At 38.7% G+C, this 27442-nt stretch overlaps 1 protein-coding gene across 2 annotated transcripts in view; it reads left to right on the top strand.

Annotated features, from left to right (window-relative positions):
* The window catches only part of ex (FERM domain containing expanded), a 329475-nt gene that overhangs the window by 48821 nt on the left and 253212 nt on the right, over positions 1-27442 (top strand). Inside the window, exon 1 of one of the 2 annotated variants that reach the window (XM_090369514.1) lies at positions 17488-17509. The exons of the other annotated variant lie outside the window; for it this stretch is intronic. The gene's annotated coding sequence lies outside the window, so the exon portion shown is untranslated. Of the gene's footprint in view, positions 1-17487; positions 17510-27442 lie in introns of those variants that run through there. 2 annotated transcript variants of the gene reach the window in all.

The raw sequence follows: 27442 nt of genomic DNA, 5'->3' as shown, positions 1-27442 counted from the left end.
GTCTATTTTTTACCCATATCCATCTCCACAACTTATTGGAATGTTTTTATACTGTCCATCCAAGCTATCAACTTTTTTTTTTTAAGTATAACAAGCCACTTCGGCATTGAAGTACGCTGCAGCAAACAGAAATTAACCGTCCTTCAAAATTGTTAATAAAATTAATCAAAAATTGCACACGTGGAAACTATTTTTCATGTAGCATACGACACTGCTATAAAGAATAGGTCATTTAGGCGACATTGGGTTTGTTATTCCAGTTATCAGTAACAGTTACTTACTGGTAAGGATAGAAAAAATTCTTTTCAACATTTTTTTCTTGTGATTAAATGTTTAGATCTAGGGATTATTTTCCTCTATGAGAAATAGCTCCGAAAGAGGCTATATAGCTGCCTGGAGCAAGAGGCTGAACGCAGCCACGCCAGAGCACTGTCCGATCAGACAGTGTTGAAGGCCCCCCCCCCTTCGAAGTCGACGAAAATAGCAAGTTCGAACTTCTCCTGGGAATTCTCAATATGCAGTACCAGGTCGAAGAGAGCCTCCTTATAAGATCTTCCAGGGATGAAACCGTACTGAAAGGGAGATAGAAGTCCCTGAGTGTGGAGCAGTAACGCAATGGTGAGCCATGAGTCTTTCGAGGACCTTACCCAGATTCGCAAGCAGCACAGTTGAACGGAATGAGCGCGGATCAGTCGGTGCTTTCTGGGGTTTCTTTATTAATCGGAGTAGGGCTGCCTTCCAGATTTTTGGGAAGCAGCCCTCCTCCAGGCATTTATTAAATAGAGAACAAGATACCGTGCCTTAAGTTGGTGCATATGGAGAATAAAGATGTATTCGATCATGTCGAGGCTCTGGCATTTGTTTACCTTAATTTTCTTTAGAACCATGCCAGCTCTTCCAGGGAGAATGGTTCAGCACTTTCTACTGGGGTGTGGTTTTGGTTGGTTAGTCCTATCAGTAGGTTTTCTGATGCATCAACCAAAGGTGCCCTCAAGGTTCAGTCCTGGGGCCTTTTATATGGAATATAATACTGTAGAGCTGGCTTTCATGCAACTTCAGAAACACAAGTCATTGCTTCTGCAGTGACCTCACAATTGTAGTTTTGGGTCATTCCCATAAAGCTATTGAGGAAAATGTAAACCACGTACTTATGGGTTTAGCAACGTGGGCTATGCTCAACAAACTAAGAATTAACCCGGCGAAGATGAAAATGCTCTCTTCAAGAACAAATTAGACCTCAGGCGACCACCGCAGGTCAAGATTTCTGGTGTGCGACTACCGATTGTTACAAACTGGTAGAACTGGTCAAGATGCACAAGTTGGGTTCCATCCAGTGATCAGTGCTGCTAGCAGTCTGCAGAACTGTTTCGACCCCGGTCATCCAAGTCAATGCTGTAACCCTACCGCTTGATCTGTATGTCACATTCGGGGACTGATATTCAGGATAAAGAACAACATCCCTACAAAGTTCCTTGGCATTGAGCTTAACCTCAATGCAGATCCCAAAGCCAAGAAGTCAAGTTGTTACAACGAGTGCCTAAACATCTGGCAAACCCTATGGGATGTGTCCACTCTTTGAGCAGTCACACGAAAATTCCTCTCGGGCGTTACTTATGCCGCCTCCAAATCTGCAGAAATAGCTCACTCCAGCACTAGAAACCTCATTCTTGATCACAGACCATGGATCGATGAATGGAAAAATTGTATCAACTGGGCTTGTATCCTACTGCCCTCTGCACCTGTAGTTACAGTGAAACTTTGTGGCACATCCTATTTGAATGTGCCCTCTACGACGACCTCCGTCTAAACTTAGTCACCTGCACTTGAATTTTTGATGAAAACCTGGAGCTACTATTATAGAAATCTGACAATTTCTCAGCATTGCAGGACTTTCCAACGAAGGCCTTCAAGTGTAAAAGAATGATAAACAGAACCCCACCGGTTGCTAATGAGGGCATTGCAGCTTTTTGATAAAGTGGTTTTTTTTTCCCCTGCTGCGGGATGAAATTTATTTTATTTAATTATTTTATATATATATATTTATTTTTTTTTTTCCAAAAGAGACACTTCAGAAGGAGAAAATCCTTGTGAAGTGCCCCACCCCCTTTTTTTTAATTACACCACGGGATATTTTTTTAAAAAATCCTCTGGAATAGTCCCCCAGAGGAATCTGGCCCACCTTTTGGCAACATCAGGTGAGCCAGAGTCACATATTGGGACAGTATGTGCTCCATTTGGACTGGCCCACCTACCCGTAGCGTGGACGAGTACCCACAATCAGGTGACTGATGCTTCTGGGTAGCCAAGTGGCCAGACACAACAACAGAACACAAATCTACACTACTCTCATATCTGTACCTTTTGCAGTGGTACCTCGTATCTCTTCACAGAGATAAGAGGCGGAGTTGAAATTCTGGGAGCCACCCGTTACAAAAAACACTTGTCCACATGTATTTTTTCTGGCTTGTTGAATATGGCTCAAGTAGGTTGGGTGAAAAAATCGTTATACATGAGAAATCTATGGCAAAGGATGCAAAGAAAAACAGCAAAGAGTTTTTTTTTTTCTATGTAAACTCTAGAAGGAAGGGGATGAATCAGATTGGTCCACTGGATATTGATGGTTCAACTGTTGATGATCCTGCTCAGGTGGCTAACAAACTAAATGAGTATTTTGCATCTACATTCACACATGAGGAGTTATTTAGGGAGGGGAATGCCAGAGGTGAATTGAACTCTCGCAGTGAGCTAGATGATTTTGTAATAACTGAGAGGAAAATGGAGGAGAAATTGTTGAAGATAAACATAAAAAAGGCACCCGAGGTGGATGGCATCTATCCAGTTATATTAAAGGAGGCAGGCAGCAAAGGAAGTAAGCAAACCCTTAACCATAATTATGAGAGCTTCCTTGGACTCAGGGGAGGTACCCATGGACTTCAGATGTGCAACTGTGACCCCAATTCACAAAGGAGGATCAAAGGGCGACACAAGTTGTTATAGACCTGTTAGTTTAACTTCTGTTCCAGGAAAATTAATGGAGGCAGTGGTAAAAGAAGCACTGCAGGATCATCTAGACAAGACTTCAGTTATAGTTCGGACACAGCATGGTTTTGTTAAGGGAAAGTCTTGCCTGAACAATTTGATTGGATACTATGATGTAACAAAGAAATTGGATGCAAGTAATAACTTTGATATCATATATTTGAATCTTAGAAAGGCTTTTGATACTGTTGCACATGGAAGACTGCTGAACAAATTGGAGCAGTGTGGCACTGGAGGCAAATTGCTGCCATGGATAAAGGGATGGTTGAGGAGGTTAAGACAGAGTGGTAATCAATGGACACTCCTCATCGTGGGCTACTGTTATTAGTGGAGTCCCTCAGGCTTCAGTGTTGGGTCCATTGTTGTTTTCTGTATTTATAAATGATATTGACGATGGTATATCAAGCTTAATGTCCAAGTTTGCAGACGATACGAAGGTTGGCAGGGTTGTCAAGGACACTACTGACACTATGCTGCTGCAACAGGATCTGGAAAGGTTGAGCAGATGGGCTGAGAGGTGGCAAATGAAGTTTAACATTGACAAATGTAAAGTACTACATATGGAAAGCAGTAACCCCAGAGTAACGTATCAATTCTGTGGTACTACACTGATAGTGGTAGAGAAAGAAAAGGACCTGTAGAGTAATTGTACAGGCAGATATGAAGTTTTCTGAGCAGTGCAGACGGTATGCAAGAGTAGCTCATGGTGTCTTGTCAATGATATACAGGCATATTTCTAGCAGGGATAAGGAGGTGATTATCCCCTTGTATAAGGCAATGGTCAGGCCACACCTTGAGTACTGTATACAGGTCTGGAGGCCTCATTTTAAGATGTAGAGCTGTTGGAACGATTACAGAGAAGGGCAACAAGATTAGTGAATGGAACAAAGGGTTGCTCTTACGGGCTTAAGTTTTGCAAATACAGTGTCTGGATACTAGGCACCTGCGAGGTGATCTGATTGAGGTGTATAACACCTTGAATGGTTTGAGCATGCTCAATGCTGATGGGATTCTTCCTCTTGCTCAGAATAATCACCTGAGACGGCATAAATTAAAATTGCGGAAAGACAGATGTAGGATGGATGTGCGGAAGTTTGCCTTTAGTAAGCGGGTAGTTGGTTTTTTTTTTTTTTTTTTTTTCGATCATTTGCCTCTACTAATGCTAATGTGCTGTTTAATTAAAGCTTGAGTCATGATATTGCAGTACTCCTTTCAAGTCTACGGGAAATTCCTGATGTTGGTTGTCACGTGACTAAGCAAACCCTTTGCCATAATTATGAGGGCATCCTTGGGCTCAGGTGAGGTCCTCAAGCACATCTCCAGTCCGTGGAAGTCCCCACGGACTGGAGATGTGCAAATGTATTCCCAATTCACAAAGGGGGATCGAAGGGTAACACGTGTCATTCAAGTTAGTTTAACTTCTGTTCCGGGTAAAATAATGGAGTCACTGGTTAAAGATGCATAGCAAAATAATCTAGACAAGACTGCAGCAATAATTCAGACACAGCATGGGTTTGTTAAGGGAAAGCCTTGTTTGGCAAATTTGATTGGATATTATGATGTGTTTACAAAGGAACTGGATGCAAAAAATAATTTTGATATCATATACTTGGATTTCAGAAGAGCTTTTGACTTTGTTGCGCATGGAAGTCTACTGTATAAATTGGAGTAGAATGATACGAAGTGTAAGTTGCTACAATGGATAAAAGGGTGGTTGAGTGGGAGAAGACAGAGGGTTGTAATTAATGGGCGCTCCTCTTTGTGGACTAATGTTTATTAGTGGAGCTCCACAGGGTTCCGTGTTGGGCCCACTGTTGTTTTGTATATTTATCAGTGATATTCATGAAGGTATATCAAGCTTAGTGTCGAAGTTTGCAAATGATACAAAGGTTGGCATGGTTGTTAATGCCAATAATGGCAGTGTGCTACTGCAACAGGATCTAGAAAATTTGGGCATACGGGCTTTTGAAGTGGCAACTGAAGTTTAACCTTGACAAATGCAAATGTACTGCATATTGGTAGAAGTAACCCCAGAAAAACATACCAACTGTGTGGTACTACACTTAAGGTGGTAGAAAATGAAAAAGACCTGTGAGTAATTGTGCAGTCAGATATGAAGTTTTCTGAGCAACACAGACAGGCTGCAAGAGCAGGTCATGGGGTTTTGTCGATAATATACAGGAATTTTGCTAGCAGGGAAAAGGAGGTGATTATCCCTTTGTATAAGGCAGTGGTCAGGCAACGCCTTGAGTACTGTGTACAGGTCTGGAGCGTCATTTTAGAAAGGATGTAGATTTGCTTGAGTGTGTACAGAGAAGGGCAACAAGATTGGTGAGGGGAATGAAGGGATCCTCTTACCAAGAGAGGCTTAAGTTCTGCGAATTGCAGCAGACAATTTGCAGAACTAGGCACCTGAGAGGTGGTCTGATTGTGGTGTATAAGGCCTTGAATGGGTTGAGCACGCTGAATTCTGATGGGATTCTTCCACTTGCTCAGTTTATGAATCTAAAGGGGCGTAAATTCAAATTGAGGAAAGACAGTTGTAGAATAGATGTATGAAAATGTGCCTTTAGCCAGCGGATGGTTAATTTCTCGAACAAACTTCCATTTCTTGTGAAAGTTGATTGCTTAAATAAATTCAAGGGTGAACTGGACAAACATTTAGAGGGAACGGTTGTGTGAATTTTTTTTTTTTTTTTTTTTTTGTAGCCTCATGATGCTACATGCTGCATTTTGGCTGATGTTATTATTGTTGTTATTATGCCATATTGCTCCGGGGATATGCGGTGGTCATTCCCTGACCTTTCCCGCATCCTCCGTATTTGGTGGTCACGGGTTCGAACCCCGGTCTAATCAAGACGCGTGTACTACACGCTGCTGCTCCTGCCCACCTGGCTACGGAGGCGCCATGGTTGATGCTACATACACTTGCTTTCTTGCATTACATGCCTCTATTACTATTATTACGTTGTCTGCCAAGACAACAGTTTCTTCTGTGACAGCTTGTGAATTGTCGGAGCAAGGGCCATTTTCAAGCAGTTTTGTTCCTTTACAGTAGCGATGTGCTCATTCGTACACTCGTGGGCCTGACATACTATTGTTGATATACACCTTTTTCATATGCTGCTGAATTTCTACTGGGAAGGTGCCCTTCGCTGTAAGAAACTGAATAATATTATATTGCATTTGCTTGGTTAACCCCCTAAATTACACTCATGTCAGCACGTCCCATGCATCAAAAGCCTAGTTTTCTTTTATCTTTCCTTAATAATTGCCCTACCCTTGACAATAGTTGAGCAGGCTGTCAGATCTACAAATCACTTTAACCCCACAGTTGTTTGCGGGGTTAAACTTTGGAAAATTGGAGTCTTGGAGTGGTGGTGCAAATCTTGGTGTTCAGCAAACCATTGTTGCATATATCTGTCCCATCGGCACGGTGCATTATTTTACTGGAAGACGTCACTATCAGCGACCAGCAGAAACATTGACCCGTGATCGACAATGATGGTGCAATGAAAAATAATAAAATTATTATGTTAGCAGATCCAAGAGTAACTTATATCCGTATAAGTGTATTTTTGTCTGTGGAGGTGTGTGTGTGTTTTCTTGAACCTATTTGAACTTTGTGCAGACTGAAAAATTGCCGCATTATTTTCATTAGGGAAATCCTACTCCCTCTGCCTGAGATTGACTAACTACAGCCGCGATTGAAGAGGACTTTAGGAATCCTTCCTGTAAAGTGTGTTTAGGGTCTCACGGCACCATGGGTTTTCCCTCCTCGCCGCATGGTATACATTGTTTTTGTTACAGAACGCTGTAAAGGCCAGAGATTTAAAAGTATATGGGTATTGTATATAGGTATTATATATGTGTAGTGTTGTGTACCGTTGTTCTTCATTTTGCCGCCGGAACCCTGCTGAGGCCCGACGTTGCCCGCACTTCACCCCGTGGAGGCAGACCACGTACACCAGTATTTAACTAAGTACTCTGGCAGGTCCTGCCACCTAATTTCCTGAGATTTCAGTGGCGTGGACCTAAAAAAAAAAGGGGGGGGGGAATAATCGCGTAGTGGAGATAACGCTAGGATTTGAAAGGCCGGAAATATTAATGGCGAATGTAATTAGGTTTGGAAAGTGTGGGACATTTGCTTGCATACAGATACAGTGGGGGAGATAGACAGAAGTATTGGAGTCAACAGGAAAGACGACTCCAGATTTTGGTGGGGCATGCCTATGTGCCACCAGAAGGGAAGGTGGGGGTGGCGAGGAGGGGAGGAAACAAGAAGACCGTCTACTCCCCCCCCGCCAGGGGGAAGAGTAGACGGTCCTCCTGTAAAATTCTTCCAGTAGTTGATGGGCATCGAACCCAGACCGTTCCAAAAGGGCGACAAATGGCGAAACTACTGAGAACAGTGATGGTGCAATGTCTCCGCCGTCAAACATCCTTGCACACGTATTAGAGGACATCGATATGCCAGCAAAATATTCCCCATACCAGAACACTGCCCCACCACCTTGTACTTTCCGCATCATGCATATGGGGTTTATCGCCCCTTGTTGCCGCCACACACTTACTGTTTCGTCTGCAGATACAAAAAGAAATGAGATTCATCCGACCACCGCACCTTCTTCCGCTGTCCAACTGCGGTGTTCGCGGGCCCAGATGAGATGAAGTTCTGTGATGTGTACTTTGGTGGGGATGGTCATCTGCTGTGATACTTTAGCTAATAGAGAGTAATCGAATAGTCGCCACCGTGAATGTCTTGTTGGTTCGCACGAGTCACTGCAGTCGTCTTTTTTTTTTTTTTTTTAGTTGTTGGCTCATCGGCTTCTGTGGCCATAATACACATCCCAAAGTTTTTGCATTTTACTCTGATCCAAGCCCGATGCGGGATTCGAACTCGCGACCAATCTCTGGCATTTACAGTGTACTGTAATACACCACAACGTAAACTACGCGGAGATGGGGGAGAACCCCTGGTGCCGCTTGACCCTAAAAACATTTACTTACCTTTGGGTTGCCAAGCAGCCACTTTACCCACCTGACTAGCCCGGTCGGCCGTCGTCTTTACACAGGTTTTGTGAAAGGTGCTTGTTTTGCACCTTATCTGCCACATTTGGTACACTCGCACAGCGGGAGGTAGATCGGGAGCAGAAATGGACACATCTTCATGCCTTGTTGAAAGTCTATCACCACGCTGCCTCTTCCTATGCTAGTTTCTTGTAAAACTTTGTAAAAGCTATTCCCATACTCGCCCATCGACTATTGACTAATTGCATCCACCCGGCCAAATTTTTATTCCCGTAGCACAGTCAATTTTGCACCCATTAGGATAGGTGGTGCTATTGTGAGTCCTTTCAGGACGTAATTGATATTTACTGTTTGAAGTGGCTCCGTAGCCAGGTGGGCAGGAGCAGTAGTGCATAGCACACGCTTCTTGATTAGACCGGGGTTCGAGCCCGTGACCATCAAATAAGGAGGATATGGAAGGTCAGGGAATGACCACTGCATATCCCCAGCCTGGATAAAGGGTGAGGGTTGGCGTCAGGAAGGGCATCCGGCCGTAAAAATTGCATGCCAAAAAAAAAAAAAAAAAAAAACGCTGACCCCATATAATAATGGGAAAAGGCGAGGACAAAAAAACTGTTTGAAATGGCTCATAAGCAATTCTCGTCTTCACGACCAGTTAGCCATGTGATTTACAAATAATTAAGAGCTTGACTCTATACATCGGAGGAGATACCCAAAATAAGCTCTGAATCTTGTAACATTTGAAATGTATACAGTAGGACCCGACAATAACGACAGTTCAGAAAATCGGAAAAATAACAGTTATAGTAGATTGTCATTATAAAATTTTACATATCTAAATTATTCATTTTTAACGGCACTGGAGATAATCGTTCATATCCGTATAATATATAATTTGTCTAGAAGCATGTGTCCACGCGTCAGTTTGCACGTCGTGCAGACCGAAAAACCTGGAATAATTAGTGGGGAGGGGACCTGACTCCACTTGAGATTGGCAGCCTCCGAAGAGGACTTTAGAAATTCCTGCAATCTTCAATGGTAGTTGATTCTAGACCTCATGAAGCAAATGGTAGATTACAATGTGCCGTGCCGCCTAAGCTGCCACAGTGGACAGATTTAGAAAAAAAAATATATTTTTTAACAGCACCCAATCTTGTTGCTTATATCCGTATGTGTAGTTGTCTGTAAAAGTAAGTGTTCACAGGCCGATTTGCATGTTGGCTGGAAAAAAAAAAAAAAAAAGTCCTCTTCTGTCGAGGATGAGGAGAACTTTTAAACTTCATTCTCGATTGGAGAGGACTTCAGAAATTTTTCTAGTCGTCGATGGGAATCGAAGCAAGGCATTTGCAAACAAATGTCTTGGTGAATGGCGACTAGGCTGTTAAGAGGGCTGATTGTTGTGTGTGTGTTTATTATTATACTATTAAACGTGTGTAGATACACCATAGATAGCTCTTAAACAAAAATACATTCGTAGTGTAAAGGCATCGTTTTAGTTTGTCTTATATTGTGATCATCCTTCACAACGAGTTACTATGTATTGCACTCCTGGAATAAGTAATGCTTCATTAATAGAGAAGACTATTGTTACTTAACTTCTCTATTAGTGAAGCGTTACTTATTCCAGGTAGTGCAATACATGGTAACTCGTTGTGAAGGATGATCACAATATGAGATACAACTAAAACGATGCCTTTACATTACGAATGTTGTTTTCGTTTAAGAGCTATCTATGGTGTATCTACACTAATATTTAATAATATAATTTTAAGCTCTTATAGTATTATGCTTTATTGCATTTATATTTATTATAGTGTTTTTCTTATGTAGGGCAGCTTCATAACATTAGTTCAACTCCGCTGTGATCATACGTACCTCTATAAAATGGCCAGAAATTAATATAGAAATGAATGTAGTTGTTTGTGCAAGTGTATTATGTCTTGTTATGTTCAATTATTTCTGCCCGCTTTGCTACCAGGGAAAAATGCTTTCCACTACCCGTTCACTTCACGAAGAGGTGGGCCACAACTGTTCTCGTAATATCCTTAGTAGACTAAATCCTGCGTCCATACGTAGTGCGCAGTGTTGCCAACTCTTAATAATATTTCCCGCTAGCCGCATACTCAAAATCCGCTATTTTTAGCACTTGACCCGCCAAATTTTTAAAATTTTCATTTGTTTGTACTTTGTAGTGAATAAAAACAAACAAACAAATAGTATATATAAATAGTTATTTATTTTCTGTTTTTAATATAAAATCAATATCTAAAAATCTAAATTAATTTCGAAATTCAATACCTCCTCATCATATGTTTCTTGTGTGCCTATTTTGCGAAGCACTTCTTCAGGTAAAACATAATTTTTACAACACTTTTCAACTCTTTTGAGCCCGTATCGTACTGATAAGATTGCATTAACCGTGCCAACACTCATTCTGTTGCGTGTTTTGTTATTTACTAGATTTATGTTGCTGAATATTCTTTCCACATCTGCATTGGATAATGGCAAAATTAAAATACCCAATGGAAATTCGCTAATTTCTTTAAATGGATTTTTACCGCTTGCATCTCGATATTTCGAAACTTCTGACCAAAACTTCATTGTATTGTTGATGTTTTCCCATTTAACGAGAGTAATGTTTATATACTGTTGCTCAATTTTTTCAATTTCTACTTCAGACAATTTTAAATTTTGTAATAAATTTATCAGTGGTTCTTTTTGTTTCTTTAATATATTGTTAACTGAGATTAATGACATTTTTTCTAATTCTTTTATGTTGTCCGGAAGGCGTTGTTTTAATTGTTGATACAAATCAATCAAGAAATTACGGCATCTCTCTCTTATTGCCATTTCATCTGTTGTTGTTGTGATAAGTTTATTCATTATTAATTCGTTTATTTTTCTTTCATTATTTGGTAAAAACATTTTATTGGCAATCATCGACAATAGCATGTTTAAATCATGTAGTAATAATGTAGGATCGGCAGTATTTGATTCAAAAGATTTGTTTACTCTTTGTACTTCAGATAAGATAGGTTTTAAAATAAGAGATATGCTAAATTACTTGCATCTTTGAACATTGAATAAAGAAGTTCTGCAGTATAACATTTGTCAGTCAAACGAGTATTTCAAAATGGGCTTTTAATTCAATATACTGTTCTAAAATTCTTGTTATAGCAACTTCAATGGATAACCACCTTGTTTGACACGAATGAACTATCTTTTTCGGATCTGCACCATCGTTTATGGCACTGTATAAATATTTGAATTGATTTTGTCGGCTGGTGGATTTACTAAACGCACGATTTTGCATTGCACGAGGGTTTCTAGGAATACAACTATCGTGCTATACGAGGACTGACTATACTAAGATATTATTACACTGTGGTTATTAGAAATAATTATTTCTTATTGCTCTGTGGTTATTAGAAACGTTGAAAGAGATGTCGGTAATTCGGATCGCATTTCTTGGAAGCCAAACAAATACGACGAAGAAAAATTATCCAATGCCATTCCTTCGCTGTTTCAAAAAAAGGCGTCATTAGAATTTTTTCCACATTTTTAGATTTGATTCAACAATTTAAAGCTATGACCCAATGATCAGGTCGTTTGACCGCGAGCGTAACTACGTAAAATTGTTGGGGTTCTCCTCAGGGAAATCCAGAATAATATAAAACCGATTCTTCGCTTTATAAAAAAAAAAACTATGAAATATGATATCCCTACTATTTCAATTATGAATTATTTTTATTGTTAATTAAATAATTAATCGAACAATTAATTTAATATTTCTTAAATACCTACAAGACGTAAGCGCCTGGCCAGTAGGTACCTTAGTCAAGCCCTACAGAGACAGATGGGCCAGACCACTGGTTAAAAATGATGCAAGGAATCGGGCTCAATAGCAATCAAGAAAACTACCCCCAGCTGGGAATGCAGAACATCACATCCACCTGTTTGTACAAAACGTGAGGAGCATCTCAAATAAGCTCCACACCCTACAAACGATGATGATGTACGAGGACCTGGATTTCATTTGCCTAATCGAAACCTGGTTGGGAAATGGAAAACAGTTAGATCGGCTAACTGCGGCAGCAAACTGCAAATGTGTGGGAACCGGAAGAACAGATAGGCGAGGAGGGGGAGTTCTAATTTGCTACCAAAATAAATACCAGCCTATAAGAGAACGAAAAACCAATTCAAATAATTTTGAAGGGATTTGCGTTACCTTTTCAAAGGAGCACGTGAAAATACAGTTATGCATCATATACCTCCCACCTGAGCACTCAAAGGAGACAAGAAACGAACTCTATGCTTGGCTTGCTGCAAATCTAAAGCCATCAGTCGACACAATAATAGCGGGAGATTTTAATTTGCCTTTTCCGAAACACAGGGAGGCCAAGAAAGAGCTGGATGCTACATTGGGTGCATTGCACTTAACGCAGCTTCCGACACCAGTGACAAGGGGAATGCAGCAACTTGACCTGTTGTATCATAGTTCCTTAGACATAAGGCTAGCGCAAAACTGCATAAAATTTAAGTCGGACCACAATCCCATTGAAATAGAAGCAGCACTGAAGATACACAAATACATGCAGGGTAACCACACGAACTGGGAAAAGCAAAGTAAGTATCTTTTCTCCGTGAAGTATATTAAATCAGAGGTCATTCTCAGTCACCTGACTAGTTACAACTGGAATGACCTGCAAGAAAAGCCAGTAGACGAAGCTTTAGAAATGATCACTAAAAAGCTATACCAAACAGCATTGGAAGGAGCAGCAAAAGAAATCAAAATATCTGAGAGAACAAAAGAATGGTTTAACCCACAACTGAAAGCAAGTTTCCTCAGGAAGCAAAAACTGTATAGAAAATGGCAAAGAACGGGTCATCCTGCCGATCACATTCGTTATAAGAAAGAAAGAGCACATTTCATCAAAGCAAAAAGACAGGCACACTGCAGTGTTGTTCATAATAAACTAAAAAGAGCAAAAAGAATTACTAGCAATAGAAATAGCACAGAGAATATGACCGAATGCATTTTCAAGGAATGGGCTAATAACACTTTTAGTAACCTGCATGGACTGAATCAAATTGAGAACACTGATAATGGTAACAAAATTTTTGAATTCCTGAAAGATTTAAACAAGCGAAACCATTCGGCAATAGAGGAACCAACAAGACCTCCTTTGAGTGAAATACAAATCACCAAAGAGAGCGTAATGAAAGCAATCAACGATCTGCCCAATAAGGCCACTGTTGGACCAGACAAATTTCCAATGTTCATCCTTAAGATAAGTAGCCCATTTATAATAGATCTATTACTGCACATCTATCAGGAAATCATCAGGTCAGGAGCTTTCCCGCAAGCCTGGAAAAATTACATTGTAACCCCAATACCAAAGATTAAACACCCAAAATTGGCTAAGGATTACAGACCAATTTCTGTCAGCTGCACCCTACAGAAGGTATTCGAAAAAGCACTGCTTCCCACCATCAATCAACACTGCTTCAGCCATAGACCACCGCATTTGCACTCAGTTATTTCGGGTAGATCAACAATAACAAACTTACTGGAAACCCTTTTTCGCGTGCAGAGAGCACTAAATGAGAAGGAGCAAATTGATATTATTTTTTTGGATATCTCCGCAGCCTACGACAACGTCTCAATTCCAGCGCTCATTGCGATTTTAAAGAATTATTTTAATGTAAGAGGAAATTTGTTAACTATAATAACCAGCCTGCTAGAACATAGAAAACTTATTGTTAAGCACCAAAAGCTACAATCTTGCTTTACCATCTCGCGAGGAGTGCCACAAGGGGGAGTTCTTTCGGCTACTCTCTTCGCGGCCGCCCTGGAGCCGTTTCTTGCACGGTACTACAATTTTATAACATATGCTGACGATGTAAAATTCTTCATCACTTCCAAAGACCATGAATCAGCAGAAGGTATTTGTCAGATGGCAAATAGCACAATCAGAGAATTTGAGAGCTACCTGGATTGCATCGGGCTCCGTATTAATGCGCAGAAGTCTGCCCAAATGACCATAACTTGCAAGCAGAATAAAAATGACATCTCGATCTCTGTGAACGGGTCTAATGTGGTAAAAGTGCACTCTCACCTGGACCTGGGTCTTAAGTGGGATGACAGACTCACCTTTGCTCAACACTTCGCCCATATGAAGACAAAAATATTCGCCGCTTTATGGGCTACTAGACAGGAACTGGTAGGAATTAGGGATCCTCAGCTAGCGACCAAGTACATTTTAAGGTGTGTCCTGCCAATTGCAATGTATGCCTCGCAAATCTGGTCATCAGCTCCAGATTCACATTATAAGTCCGTCCTTGGGATCGAGTACTGGTTCTTGCGATGGCTTAACAGAATTGCTGGCCACCCTTTTACTATCTCAAGGGCCATTCTCTACTCAAACCTTAACATCACACCCTGGATGCAGCGGACAATTAACAGGAACATACACACTCTCGCACAAATGCTCACAGGCAGAGTGGATGCTCCAGTCCTGGATAATATTCTAGTCAAACCGCGTATCACTGCTAGACGTTGCGGGGAAGTAAATAATCCACTGCGTCCAGTCCTGAACAATCTTAGTAGCCTGCAAAGATTCTTCCCATCAAATGCAGCGAAAATATTTAACTCACTACACATAGATGCCGAAAAACTGTGTGAGGATGCAACATACCGGAAAGAGATCTTCCAGGATTCGTACAGACTTACCAAAATATGAATCGGCTGCAAAGTACCAAAGAATTTAGAGTAAAAGAGAAACTTTCTGCTTTCAGAACAATAATAATTTGTTGACTGTAAAAATATACCTTCTGTAACAGTTATGTAAATATGTAATTTATAGATGGAATTATTAGTGAATTGTAAATATATCAGTTGTATAATGTATGTACAGAATCATCAATGTGTAAATACTATATATATTAAACATAAAATGTGTATATAATATTTCGGGACGAGACTACGTGTTCAGTATATGTAACCCACTGCACGTAGTATCTCGTACCCTGATTTGTACTTAGCACCCTCCTGGCACTTTGCCGTCCCGGGGTGGTTTCCTTATGGAAATAAACGGATAATAATAATAATAATAATAATAATAATAAATGAATATTTCTTAATATAAATGTTACATTGCCAAAATACATAAAATGCTAAACATTTATACTCTTCCCGCTAAAAAATCCGCTATCCGCTATTTCATATTTTTATCCGCTAAACCTGAAGCAATTCCGCTAAATCTAGCGGGTAAACCGCTAAAATGGCAACACTGGTAGTGCGTCTAGTGGTGCCAGCAATCCCGTACTATTGGGCCAATCAGGTGTTACGGAATCAAGCAAAAAAATAAAAATTAATAAATAATAATAATAACAATAAAATAAATAAAAATAATATTTATAATAAAATAAAAGTCTGGCCCTTTTAAAGCAGTAAAGAGGTGATTGCGTTTACTCTTCCTATCGCCGTCCGTCATATTAATCTTCACTATACATTAAAGATAACTACCGATGTGGCTTTAAAAGTAATAAATCTATATCTATAAAAGTATACATTAAAGGTAACTTCCCGATGTGGAATATGAAGCTTTTCCCAAAAGCTTCGTATTTCACTTTACAAAGATGCGTAATTTCAATGAGTTCAAATTCAGTCTTCATTTATTAGCATTTTATGTTCCGTCAACTCCAATTTTTCTAACGGATATCGGCTATTGGGTTCTCCAGTCATCACATCTCGCTCGTACAATTATGTGCTCAGTTTCTTTTTCTCTCTCTCTCTCTCTCTCTCTCTCTCTCTCTCTCTTTTTGAAATAAAGGACACACGTAGTTGTCACAGTATCTACAAGCACCTTTCATACAACATTGTGAAAGACTTGGATTCGATTTCTGTCAGGATTGGATTAATTTTTAAGCGCTTATTTTCATACCATGACTTCATCAGTCGGACTCGGTGGTTGCGTTTTCTTTCTTATCTGGGTGAATATTTATGCTCTGATATTTCTTGCCAGAGATTTCTCACTGCATCGTAATATATTTATAGTGGAAAATACAGATGAGAAATTCATATGTAACAAATGGGTGCTTTTTTATAACCACATTCCTCATGCACTTTGAGGGATAGACGAGTAGATACTAACTCTCATTTTGTACCTCAAAGCTCTCCATTGTTTCACCTAACAGATTCCTCTGCTTATGTAATTGTATTTGTCAGAAATAATAAACGGATCTCTTACGAGTAAAAACAATTGATTAACGATCCCCTCTGAATTAGAATGTTTGTGTGTTTTACTACAAAATATATCAGATTTAAATTGAAGATCAAAGTACTTACAGAGGCTTCATCTTTTGTTAGTAAATATTTTAAATACCGAACTGATATAACGACGGTTAATTATTATTATTTTTTTTATTTTCTGCGTGGCCCGTTTTCTTTGCTCACGTATATGATAATTCCTTTGGTTTGATATGTCGTTTTAAACTTGTAAGAAAATTACTACCTTTCTGTTATAAGGCTGCGTTGCTACTCGTTGAACGCACCTGTCTAAATCGTCCACGTTGATTAGTTAAATGCCATAATTTGTTTTATCCACGTGATGTATGTTGCTGCTGTTGTGCACTTACATAAGACAGCGGAAATGGGCGTGTCGTGTTTTCTTATTGAAATTTGAAACATGGTTGGAATATTCCTAACTTCCTGGCATTTGTACTCTTGCAAGCTTTGAAAACTCGTTTCCAGAAATTCACTTAGTACCGTTTTATTTGTTGATAATTCGTGATGTTTTATTTCGAATTACATTTGTACTTGTTAGAGAATGTTTTATAATTTGTTGGAATTTTAGTGAACATCTGTTTTCGATTATATCAGGGGCGGCCAACCTTTTTTGGCTAGGGGCCAAAAGAGAAAATGCTGCAGGTGGCGGGCAGTATGGGTTGTCTCGGCAAGCGGGTTGCGGGCCGCAAAAAGAGACAAGTTTCTTACCATTAATTATGCATTTTTCAAAATAGAATTAAAATTTTGTTATCTGCGTTCGTATTTATTTTTTTATTTTTTTTTACCATTTAAATTAAATACGAAAATCGGATCAATTATTACCTAACACTAATAACTATTATTGCACTTATTATTATTATAGCGTTATAATAATATTGATAAATTCTGAGGAAGATGCATAAATCATGAGAAAGTAGTATGGAAAAGTTGAATATTAAAAACATATTTTCAAGAGTAATTTTGGAAGTAATTTTTTGACAGGTTAGTTTTAAACTCTGGGGAACTCATAACACTTGAAGGTTGCCTACATTGCCGTGAGCCGCCTGTTGAACACCACTGGATATTAAAGAGATTTCCTTATGTACTTGCTGTTTGATGTTATTGATCCTAAGGATCGATTTACACTTCAAGTATTTCGGATGGACTCAGGTAATAAAATATATATGTATATATATTAAAAAAAAAAAAAAACTAAAAATGCAATTTGATCATTTTTTTTTACTTATGACTATATCGTCCTTTAAAAATATTACAATAATTCTAGTGTACTGGTGGCGAATATTTCGCGAAAACTGTAACGAAACTGTTGCTCAACAGTTCTATTGCAGAACTTAAAAAACGTAAAATTTGAAAATCGTAAATTTTTTGGAAAATTTTACTGCAATATTTTTTTCTCTCAATTTTACTGCTAAATGAAACTTATTGTCAAAACCAGGTCAAAAGCTTGTTTAGTCTTTGAGTTATTCAAGTTAGAAGAGTATTCCGGACAGAAGGACATAAGCAAATTATTATAAAGATTGTTCCGAATTCGTTGTTTTGATCAGTAAGCCAGTTTTGTGAGCGAAAAAACGGGTTGCTGGATGTATTGTATATGGTGAACCAAAATTCGACCAACCAAAAATGAAAGGGCTGATTTTGGGAACCACATGCAATCCTTACAAAACTAAATTGGTGTCAACACTATACTTTTGCATGTAGAACAGTGGTTGTAAGGTTACACTTACACAAACTCATCCACACCAGTTTGTTCTTGATGAAGCCATCATGACATATTCTCTGTCTGGACGTGTGTAGTATAACAGTATTTTTGTCCATAATCGTCAAAGTCAAATATAGAGAAAAATATCCCGATTCTATACCAAACACACTTATTAGCATAGTTGTTGTAATTATTTGATTGCACGATCTTATAGTAAAAGATGTAATAAAAATTCTAGGAGGAATTCTTAACTTTCTTTCGGAAGGCGCTTAATGTTGTTGACTGTATCATTACAATGAGTGGGGGGGTGTGTGTGTGTGTGTGTGTTTTTCTCTTTTAGAATTATTTCAGATATCGTCACTAAACGATGTATACAAAATACTAGTTTTTCGCCATTTTAAAATGCACTGCCATTAAAGTTATTCTGCAGAGATTTTGTTTTCGTACGGTGACTAAAATTTGAGATCACTACTTATTTAAAGTAAGACACCTTACTTTAAGATCACTACTGTACATAGAAATCATTTCATCGAAGAAACTATGTAGAGGGTGCAGGTAAAGATTTGCATTACGCGGAAGAGAATTATGTTCATGCGAGCACAAAGAAACATTCCAAACTTTCTACCTGGTTGACTTGGCAAAAGTTATTTCAGTTGTATGCCACGATTTTTCAGCTTATGTTGGCGAGCTTGTTTCTGAAAAAAGGCCCCATGGTTACGGCAGGGATTATATCGCAAGTATTCTATAAGCTACTTAAAGAACTGCACTCTGCCCTTGCTATTTAGTATAAATTTATTCAGGATTTCTCATTCTTCTGCAATGGATTGGAATTTGTAGTCCTCTAATGGTAGAAAAATCCTGCTCAATGGAATGTTCTTCTTAGCCGAATGAAACATAAAACCACATTATTTCCTGATATGGAAAGGTCATATTTAGTATATGATTTCATATTATATATTCTTTTGTAAATACAGACTGTGTATTTAGTCCTGCGTTGAAACTTACCTCTGGTTGTATACTATAGCTGAAGCACTAGATATTGTTTGTTGCCGTGCGCTGATTGGAGGAATGAATGGGCAATATTGTGGATGCGAAAATGAAGTTTTCAACAACATAAAAGCTGTTGCTTTTTCCTCCATTTACTAAGTACAACAACGATGAATTATTACTATTTGCGTATTATATTAATCACAATAGAAACTATATATATATATATATATATAGTGTGTGTGTGTTTAAGAATTTCTGTTAAAATCCAGGAAGAAATGAGTAAACTACATTATGAAAGCGTTGACAGTTCAAACACTGTTGATTACAAAGTAATGCTAAACGTGGAGTAAATATAAGCGAAAACAATTACTTTTATAAATAATAGTTAATCAATTAGTAATTAATTGGTTATTTAGTTTTTTGTGTTTATTAATGTAACGCAGCGTAATGCACTGCGTTACATTTCGTGCACATTACTTAGTTAAAATGAAAATATTAGGTCATTATTTATGTGGAAACAATGTTTTTAATATTGGAACTTTTAGTTAAAGTGGTTGCACGAAGGAGAAATAATTTTTATTGTACTGTGCAATATTTATTGTACTTCACCTTTCTCTCAAAAAAAGTTATAGGAATACAATTTATGACTGATTCATAAAAGATTCCAAAATTCGGCAAACGATCAGGTCCTGAGGTTGCCGAATTTGAGACGATCAACTGTACGTTCATTAGTGACAGGACATGCTTGCTTGCCTATCGATAGCATTTAATTTCTGAAGAAACAATTATGAAACGCTGAAAATCTAGTGAGATATTGCTGCTCCTTTCTTTTTATGTTTATATGTACATATATATATTTTACTTGTAGGGGGAATGGGTGTAGTCGAAACGTTATAATTTTCTGACAGTGAAATTTGCTTCCTTCAAGTTTCGTTGTATAACCCTTTTATTGATGAATATTGTATTATTACTATATTAGATAAGAAATATATTTTATGCATATGCAACGCCCTCGAAGTACCTAACGAGAGTCGAACAGTGGTTTGCAAAGGACAAACGCCTTGACACTCCTTACAACTAAACAAATACATAAAAAGATGACTGCGAAATGCATTCCTGAATAATATTATACTTACCTCAACCCACTAAGCTGAGTCTTGCACAACGCCTCATATAATGAGCTGAAATGTTGGATGCGTGGTTTTCCCACAGTTATGGTACTGCTTGCCACAAATTTGTTCTGAATTTAATCTGCGAGCTGCACGTTTGTGGGTTTTATGAAGCATCAACAGGTAATCATGGTAAAATGCAGCAATAGCCATGCTATATAAATATACCAGTGTATTTTGGTTATTAACAAAGAAAATTAACTTTGTGCGAGAGGAGTTTAATATATATTCCATTGGACCTACTTTTATTTTAATTTCATATTTTATGAAGATTTTCATGCATTGCCCTTCCTGTGTCTGTAACTGGACCACCTTGTTAATATTTTTATGTGATGGGACATGCGGAATCTTTTGGTTACTGCAGAATCTCTTTTTAAGCCCCGCGGAATAATAACTGAGCCACTATTTTGAGAAGTAAATTTGTATTAAATGAATAATATTTATTTTATTTTATCACACGTAGTTTCCTATTTGCGATGTGTAAGTAAACGAGATAATAAAAAAAAAAAAAAAACTGTACAGCCATATGAATATTTGTATAGGTTAAAATACTTATTTACGTTGTATTAAAATTAATAAAAACTTAAAACAACATAGAATATTGATAAAATCTTGTTATATGTCTTTTAATTTTAAGAATTTGCCCAACTCATTTAAAGGAAGAAAAGGATCAAGCATAAAAACAACCAGTAAATTAAGTAAATAAAATATGACTGAATCTGCTATGGTCAGTTTGAAATTTTAAATAAAACAGCTTTACATTTCTAGAAAAATAAAGTGGGGTTTTGAAAGATATGTAAGGAATTTCAGCCCTATCGGTTGTCTTCTTATGAAGGAACTGTGAATTATATTTATTTAGATTGTGATTATAATTAATTCTATGGTAATCATGACACCTCTAATTTAAGAATACATTTGATCATCGTTGACTGAATTCAGAATGACTGCCTTTGAAAAACATAATCCCTGGAACATAATCTTTTGCACTGGGGTTGCAAAATCCAATATGGGAAGCATGAATGCAGTGAATAAAGTCTTGGCTAGTTGTGAATTTCTGGGGGTGAAATGAAAAACGTTTAATAAATTCTATTGGTTTATAGACCCGTTTCAGTTGTTTTGCCAGCTTGACTTTTGAAGTCATTTGAAAATTAAATTCCTAAGCCGTTAAATTCATTTACTGTTTAGTAAATGAAGTTTACTGTGTAACAGTGGTTTGAGAATTTATTGTTTAACGATGGATTTACGATCTTATGCGGATCCTTAAATCGTTTTACACGTACATTAATGTTTAGATTGTTCTCAATAAACCATAGAATGCAACTGGCCATAATTTTCTCATATTACCAATATCTGGGTCTTCTGTGACAAAATTGATTTTGCATTCAAACCTATTTAGCATTTTTCAAGCTGGAATGAATTGCCCGGTCTTAGCGTACGTATTCTCCTCCCCCCTCCCCTTTCTTTCCTTCACACGAACAAACTAGCTTTATAGCACAGGCAGTGATACAGTCCGCAGATTCCTCATTCTCTGGGTTGTCTCTCCCAATTAAATTTATGCAACTTTAGCCCCTAGTTTTATTTATTTCTTCCTTTTCTCTACAGGCCTTGTCATTTGTTGACTATTATTTTGAAAGCATCTCAGCACTTTGTAAATCAGTTGCTTCAGTTAGATGATAATTATTTTTCTTTGTCAAGTTTGACGTTTGACTTATTGAAATGCTCTTGAAACTGATAAGGTTGGCACATTTGTTTAGAACAGTCACTTTGATTGCGTATCACTTGAAGTTGCTACAATACCCACACAGTACTAATCTTGGAACATCATTAATTGCTTTTAATAGTATGTAGGTGATGATAATAACTCACATATAGATATTATTTACAGTGTTACTTTTTACAACCGGCAGTGAAACTGGCTGTATCTGTACTTGGTTTGTAATGCTGATATACAACAAACCCGAGCATATCTTAGTGAAAGGAGATAGTCACGTTCAGTGACAAATGAAACAATGAGAGGTCGATATCCTGAAGAGCTGAAGTGGAGGCCTCAAGGGAGCGACCTCTTACGCTGTTCAGTAGTAAGGGAAAAAGGAGGTGCTTGACGATAAATTGCACCTCCCTGCCAACACTAGTCACAACTTTCAGGCACAGCACGGTCGACTTTTTTTTTCTTTCTTTCCTTCTCTCCACTTAGAGAGTAGTGATGTTCAGTGCGGCGGGAAGAAAACTTGCTTGAGGCATAACCGGTTTCAGATGGGGATGGAAGTCAAGGGGAAACGAAGAGAAATTACTGCTCAGGTATGTATGTATCTTATCCTGTGGGCCAAGGATGAGAATGAAGACGGGAAGGAGATCGACATACGTTTTGCTCTGACTAACTCTCTAAAATTACAACTCGGAAAGTTGCATTTAGTTAAGATGAATTTGAAGAATTGTCATAGTCGTATTCGTGCAAGAATCGAGTAAATCTTCGCATTTTAAAGTAGAGGCAGGGGCAATATGTTCACTCATTAGAGGCTATAATTTATAAGAGGAAAAATCTGTTAATATTTCTAACTTTCTAAGTATAATAACCCTAATTATTAAAATAGGTTAAGCTTATTTATTATTTTTTTTGATCTAGAAGATACTTCTGTGAAGTTGGATTGTCGATAGAATGATTGTTTTTTATGGCTTAATATTAGGTAATCTTAAATGTTCTTGTTTATAATTAATTAAGGCAGTGGTAGGCAAACCTGTCGCTGGAGGGTGCATGTGCGCCTGACAAAGGTTTCGTGAGCCCGCGGCACGTTTTTTATTATACTGTATTTTCGTTCATTGCAGCTGAAATTAATTAAAATCCGACATTGATAGGTTGCTTTGATTTCCCCCCCCCCCCTTCGGTTTGATGAATCAACGAACATAGTTGCACTTCACAACAATTCTCTATGATGATTAGAATGGTATTTGAAGGTTTGCTTTTTAAAGCAGGATTACTGTGTTACACTTGAAAAGACGGAAAAGAGAAAAATATTCGCGAAACGTTCGAAACTTAGGCAGTGGAAATTTGCCTTTTCAAAATTTATGTTCAGTTACCACTGAAGGATTCCTGCAAAGATTGGAAAGCAACTTTTGCTTCTTGCCAAAAAGGTTGATTTGAAAAGACACCAAATCTTACCTGGATTTCGTGGCTTTCCGTTCATTAGGAGGCTCTTAGTTGTACGTTTCTGTGCTGTGGGCATGTAATGAATATTGTTTTCAAGACAGTAAATTTTGTCGGAGCAGCATTGTAACAGAAGGTTGTTTGAATGAGACAAATTTGGATTTTAATACTTCATGCTGAAGTCATGTGGTTGAGCACTGTAATTGTAAAATTGCTTGCAAGATTCATAAAGCTTCTTAAATCTCGAGCTGCAGTGGAAAGAACATAGTGGGAAATGGCGAGAGTGAAAAGTACTTTTAAATAAAAATTAATTTTATGGAAGGAGTAAATTTTTAAAAAAGTGCATAGACATTTTCTTTAAACACAAAAACCTCTTTGAGGACTCTTGATGTAAAATTATCTGTGAGCCAAATTAAAATTTTGTTATACAGAGCCCAGAACTGGTCATCAGCTCACAATTATTGAACCAATACTAATGAACACTTCTTGAGTTACAGAATAGGTGTTTTAACTCCTGTGGTACGTTAAGTGATAATCGAATGCGCCTGAAATCTAATGCAATGAGTATATCACTTAATTAGGGGTTTTTTTTGGGGAGGGGGGGTGTTTAGTATCGTGTCTTAAGTTCATATCTCGTGGTCGATGTGATGATGGTGGGCTGTCACGACCAATCATTTGATTTCTTGTACTGGTTGCCGAATAATTTCTTTTTGTTTTAGTGATTTCAATAATAGTTCGTGTGCGAACTTAGCAAATATTCCTGGCTTCTTATGTTCCGAGATTGCGAAATTTTTGAGCAGTATCAGCCATTTTTCAATCATGAATTCCTTTCCGAAATTTCCACAGAAAGCCTGCAAGCGGTTGCCTGTTTCTGTACAAAATGGTTAGAAAACGACCGACTGATTCCGGTTAATTGTCACTTTACTGGATACGGCCGCAATCCAACGTCGTTAGTTTTATTAACAGGTTACCATATAGAAACTGATGAAATAGTGTTGAATTAACTTATTTAGAACATGAATTCTTGATGACATTACAATGTGTTTGCCACTTCTCCTTTGGAGAGAACCGAATCCAAATGGCGGCCTAGAAGAGATTATCAGTCCTCTTCATTCGAGGTTGTGGAACCAGTTGTTGTTATATACCGATGAGCCAAAGCATTATGTCCAACTACCTAATATGATGTTGGCCCCCCACGTGCAGCCAAAACAGCTCGTACCCGGCGAGGCATGGACGCTACAAGATTTCTAAATGTCTTGTGGTATCTGGTACCGACACGTAACCAGCAGATCCTTTGAATCCTGTAAGGTCGGTAGTTGAGACGCCGCAGATCGGAGTTGCTGTTCCAACACAAACCACAGATGGTCGATGGGATTGATGCCTGTGCGATTTGGAGGCCAGGACAATACCTGGAAGTCTTCCTCACGTTCCGCGAACTAGTCTCGAACAATCCGGGTGGTGTGGCATGGCGCGTTATCCTGCTGAAAGACTGCACCGCCAGAGGGGAAGACCATTGCCATAAAAGGTTGTACCTATTCAGCAATAATGTTTAGGTATTTTTTTTTTTAATTAAAAATATAGGCGATACCCAGAACATAAGTTCACATCCGCCTAACAACTCTCAACTGAGTATCTTACATATTTCATAAAATAAATAAATAAAACATTGTAAAAACATAAAATGCATGTATATAAATTAATTAATTAAAAAAAACGCATAAAATTTACACTAGCAACTCATCCATATCTTAAACAATTGTGGTTATCAAGAACTCTAACATCAAAAACAGACTTTTAAACTCTAAGTATTGTCCAGGTCTTCTTGGTGAAACGAATCTTATTGCCGAATTTTATCTTCAGATTTGATTGATTTGGGGCAAAACTAGGTTTGTCCCCAGAATTAGCCTCTTCCTTCGGGCAAAAACTTCTTTTGCAAAGGCCTGGAGTGCGGCAAGATTACTTGCTGTTTGAATTAGCTGTTCCACTGCAGTTGAGGAGAATCCCTGGACGTTATTCCTCAGGTTTTCCCTGGATTTTTTATATATTGCATAGTCGAAGAGTACGTGGGACCAATTCTACTTTGCTCCACAGAAACAAAGGTCTGACGCTGAAAGTCTAAATTGAAAAAATTTCTCAAAGAGGGCCCCATGTCCTGTGACTAGATAGGAGGTTTCCATCGTGAGAGTAAGCCATTTTGTAACAGATTTTGCCATTGCAAAGGTAACGTCCGATATGAAGTTTCTCGTGACTAGTTCTTTGTTGGTTGTGTCCCATTGCGTCGGCCCTATATGAACTAGCTCATTATAGCGGTGCAGCTTCTCTCTTTTCACGGCCCTGTCTAAGTTAAGGTGAATGCTTAGGATTGCTGCAGGAATACTCCTCAGTATTCTGTAGCATAGTCCTCTATAAACTACAGAGGTCCAGTGGAAGAACTGCTGCAATGACTTGTTGTCACTGTGGAGACTGTTCTGCAGATCCAATGGGTGGCCAGGAGAAGTCCCCCATTGGACAGGGTTCAGCTTCTCTTTAATGTTACACTTAATTGCCCGGTGAAACCACGCCCCTGCAGTGACCGTGACTATGGGGAGGAACACTGCCTTGTAGTAAAGGAGTATTGTGCACTTGGGGTCTCCAGTCACTCTTGAAGATCCTGACTTGAGGCCGAGAAGTTTCTTGCTTTTATGTTGAGATTCTGAAGGTCAGGGAGAAATGATGGTCAATGATGACCCCTAGGACTTGGCTTTGGGTCACAAGAGCTGTGCGCCTTGAATTTTAACCTCGGGGTCCCTTCGAAGGTAGAGTTTGCTTCAAAGATCATCATATTGGTTATTGTTGGTTGATTCGGAGCTTATTGGTTTGAGTCCAGTCAGAAAGGTCGTCAAGAACGGTTTGCAGTGGTCTCAAGGGCTCGCCGATAGCGGCCCGAGAATATGGTGAGATTGTCTGTGAATGCAATCATCTTGGTACTGTCGAAGCTGCCGCGAAGCTAGTCCTGACGAACCAGGTTTCAGATTAAGGGGCCCAATACGGAGCCCCTTAACTGTAAATTGGTCGTGTTAGTTCCCTATGTTTTTCCTGTACTGTAACGGTTCTGTCGGTGAAGTAGTTCCTGATTAACCAGTAGAGTTGTGGTGGGCAATCAACAGAGCACAGCCTCTAAAGAGCACTCTTCCATCATACCCAGTCAAAGGCCCACTCAAAATCTATAAAGACGGCCAGTTCGTACTTGGCCTTGGAAGTTTCCAGATGGAGTATTATTTTCTGAGATTGCATCCTTACAGGAGCAACCTCGTGTGAATCTATATTGTGAAAGAGAGTAAGTCCTTTGTCTTGAAATATACTTACAATTTTTATCGCTATAAGTCATTCCAGAATTTTACCAAGGTTGGGTAAGAGAGCAATGGGGCGGAGTGCCCAAGGTTCTGTTGGTGGTTTGTTAGGCTTTGGAATGAGTTGGAGAAGAGCAACTTTCCAGGGCTCAGGGAAGAGAGATTCGCTAAGGCAGCAGTTAAAAAGGAGAAGTAAGTGCTCTGGTTTCAGATTGAACACCCTTTGTATGAATGCATACTCAATAAGATCAATGCCAGGGCATTTATTCAGGTTGATTCTGTTCATTGCTGTCTCCAGTTCTTGGGATGTAAAAGATTCATCAGATGAGGTTGATGTGTAGAGTGAATTTCTTCTTCTGATATCTGCATGTTCAGGTTGGTCTTCCATTGGATCATCTGTGGGGAAAAGTTCATGAATTATGGCATTGATCGAATTGTGCCAGGTTATGGTTTCCTGTTCGCAAAGCTGTACCAAGCCAAAGACATCTCAGGTGTATGTCATCCCCCCCCTGGAGATTTTATAAAGGAGTCTCCATGGGTTAGAATTTCCTGAGTCCTTGACGAAGCCCATCCAGATTTGTCTTTTCCTGTTGGCAACCACTTTGGTAAAGGTGTTCTTTTTAGAGAGGTAGATGGCATGCAGTTGTTCAACATCTTGGGGTGCCAATTTCTGTGACACTGGTACTCCTTATGCGCTCTGTGTGCCTGTTTCTTTAGTACAGTTAGCTTGGTGTTCCACCAGGCACAAGTTTG

This window comes from Mastigoproctus giganteus, chromosome 3 (genome assembly GCF_048544385.1).
Source record: "Mastigoproctus giganteus isolate SK-2022 chromosome 3, ASM4854438v1, whole genome shotgun sequence".
Taxonomy (NCBI): Eukaryota; Metazoa; Arthropoda; class Arachnida; order Uropygi; family Thelyphonidae; genus Mastigoproctus; species Mastigoproctus giganteus.
This window is presented reverse-complemented; position numbering and strand designations above follow the sequence as displayed.